Source organism: Durio zibethinus, chromosome 15 (genome assembly GCF_047325235.1).
Source record: "Durio zibethinus cultivar Kanyao isolate XHJ-2024 chromosome 15, ASM4732523v1, whole genome shotgun sequence".
NCBI classification, from domain to species: Eukaryota; Viridiplantae; Streptophyta; class Magnoliopsida; order Malvales; family Malvaceae; genus Durio; species Durio zibethinus.
In genome coordinates this window covers 13,034,585-13,037,713 of record NC_143176.1, presented here as the reverse complement: position 1 = coordinate 13,037,713, position 3,129 = coordinate 13,034,585, and the positions used below count along the sequence as shown (strand labels likewise).

The window sequence follows — 3,129 nt, the reverse complement described above, 5'->3', positions numbered from 1 at the left end:
CTTGATCTTGCAATTTTAAATGTGAATCCATTTACTTTGTTTCTAATTAGATCTCATTTTAATTGTTAAGTTACGGTTTGTGTAAGTTAGCTCAGTATTTTCGGGTTTGCAAGGTTAATTGCATTTTGCATTTTCATCACATCATTTTTACTTCAAATTTGTTTCTTACTTTGATTTAGCCATTGTATGTTGCATTTTATAGCATTCGTGTACCTATTGTGCTTGTTCATTTTCTCATTTACTTAGCTTTATAATCTTAATGCTTTACTTAATTCTATTTTTGCAGTAGTTAGTTTTCATGTTCATTTAGTGATTGAGCCAACTATAGAAGAGTAGGATGATAACAGATACTTAGCCTAGGAATTTTTTTTATCTAATTTTTATGGGATGATATCTTGATCGAAAGGTCACTATTATTACTTGTACGACCTATGCACTTGTAGGTTGACTCAATCAAGTTTTTGGCATCATTGCTAAAGATTAGGAGTCAAGAGTCTTAGGTTAATATCATCCTTCACCATACACTTCTATAGATTGATTCACCCTCAGTGTACATACCATAGGCTAGTTCTTAGGTTTGTTTGGGTTTTAGGTATACATTGCCTATCTTCCTTTGTTGTTCACTTGCTTTAGATATACATATTAAGGTTTCCATTTTTAGAGTTGTTCATTAGGTACAATGTTCTTATGGCACATGAATGCACTCAGTTAGAAGACGTGAGTTGATCCTTTTAGACCTCGAGCTTGACACTACCCTTAGGAGACTTAAAAGAGAAAGATAATCGATCATACCATCACTATGGTTGAGCAAGACACTTGAGCTCTTAGAAACTATGCTAAGCCTAATCTCAATAGATGTCAACCTAGCATTAGAAGGCTGACCATACAAGCCAATAACTTCAGGATCAAACTTGCAATCATCTAGATGATAAAAACAATCAGTGTAATTTAGTGGTCATATGAGTGAGGACCCGAATGCTCATTTTTAGGGCTTTTTGGAGATATGTGAAACATTCAAATATAATGGTGTTATTGAGGATGCCGTTAGGTTTAGATTGTTTATATTTTCCCTTTAAAGATAGAGCTAAGAGTTGGTTAACCTTGATGCCACCAAATTCCATTACCACTTGGGATGATTTAGTGTAGAAGTTTATGGCTAAGTTTTTTCCTCCAACCAAGATGACCAAGCTTAAAAGTGAGATACAACATTTTCCTAGCATGACAAAGAGACCTTGTATGAGGCATGGGAGAGATACAAAGGGCTTTTAAGGTGATGTCAACACCATGGACTACCAAAATGGCTAGATACAAAATTTTTACAATGGGTTGATACCAAATACTAGCAACATCCTAGATGCTAGGGCAAGAGGTGCCCTAATAAGTAAAACTTCCAACAATGCATATGGTTTGATAAAGGATATGGCTACAAACAAATGTCAGCGGTCAAATGATAGACAACATTCTAGGAAAGCTTTAAGGGTGTATAAGCTTAATGAGTTTATAGTATTGAGTGCTAAGGTAGAGTCTCCAACCAAATCTTTAGAATCTTTCAATCTTAAGGTCACATCCTCTGAGCTGAGTCTTACTTATTCTAGGTTCACCTATAGTTTGATAGCTTTGTATGAACTGTGTAGGGTAAGTCACTCAAGGGAGTCATGTCCTAGTCACCATCTAAAAAGTATCCGTTATTTAGGACAGACCCCTAAGCAATCTATTAACCCTTATGTTTCTACATATAGCCTAAGTTAGAGGAATAATCTTGTTTCAATCCAATCCATTTAGGCACTATAGTAACCCCAATACACTAAACCACCTTACCTTCTAGGTTTTCAGCAATTTATTTCATATCAGCAATAACACCCATGGTAATTCATACCTCAATATCCATCTATGGCACCCTTTAAGAATAAACCCTCAATAAAAGATCTTGTAAGTTCCATGATTAAAACCCAAGCTTCTTTCATTCAGACCCATAACACCACGTTTCATAATTAGACTGCATTTATTAGGAACCTAGAGACACGAATAGGTCAATTAGCTTTCCATCTTCATACTTGACCCCAACACAATCTTTCTGTAGCACTAAAGTCAACCTTAGAAGGAAAGTTAAGGAGCATTGCAAAGCTATTACACTAAGGAGTGGAAGGCAAATTGCTAGTAACCCAATCTAGGTAGGTTCTAATGATGTAATAGTTGTTGAGTCTGATGATGAGCTTGAAAAAGATTTAGTTCATAAGGAAGATAAGGGTAAAAAGATGGATGAGAGTGTCAGACCTACCCAATTAAGTTAAAAACTTGAACATAGTACTACACATAGAGTGTCAAACCTATTCCTCTTAGAGTCGAGCCATATAGGCCTTGCATTTCCTTCTTTCAAAGGTTTGAAAAGCAAAGAGAGCAGAAGCAATTCTTCAAATCCATCTTTTTTTACGAATGTATTAGAGCAGCAGATGCCCACATATGCCAAATTCATTGACATTATCTTTTGAAAAAAGAGATTTAAAGATTATGAAAGATCTTGGTAGTTTTACCAGCTTATGCACTATAAGTAGTATGTCTTTTGATAAAACTTTATGTGATTTAGGCATTAATTTCAATTTGATTCCATGGGCCATTTTTAGGAAATTAGGCATAAGAAAGACCAAGCCCACCATGATTACTCTGCAATTAGTTGATAGATCACTAAAATACCCTTATGGGATTATGAAGGATGCTTTGGTAAAGGTAGAAAAATTCATTTTGCCTATTCATTTTATGTTTCTAAATATAGAGGTGGATCATGAGATCTCAATTATTTTGGGGAGACCCTTTTTAGCCACTGCTAGGGCTTTGATTAATATGCAAAAAAGGGAATTAACCATACGAGTTTAAGATCAGAAGGTTTAATTTAATATTTTTAAGGCTTTGCCATTCCCTGATGATTTTGATAAGTGTTCAAGGGTTGGTAACTAATGAATTCATTGATGATATTTTTTACCTAGAGCACCCTATTTTGCATTTTAAGGAATATCCTTTAGTTAATGAGGTAAAGGACATGTTTTTGAATGAGGATGATGATGAGATATTGATAGTCTATTTTTTGATTTGTACTACCTTATAGTGTTGAGCCTATAGTTAATTTTAACACTT

At 34.6% G+C, this 3,129-nt stretch overlaps 1 non-coding gene across 1 annotated transcript; it reads right to left on the bottom strand.

Annotated features, from left to right (window-relative positions):
- Positions 1-1,185: 1,185 nt before the first annotated feature.
- On the bottom strand, positions 1,186-1,291 carry LOC149514692 (small nucleolar RNA R71). Its single transcript, XR_016328387.1, has one exon. It is a non-coding gene; the product is annotated as a small nucleolar RNA R71 (small nucleolar RNA).
- Positions 1,292-3,129: the final 1,838 nt, after the last annotated feature.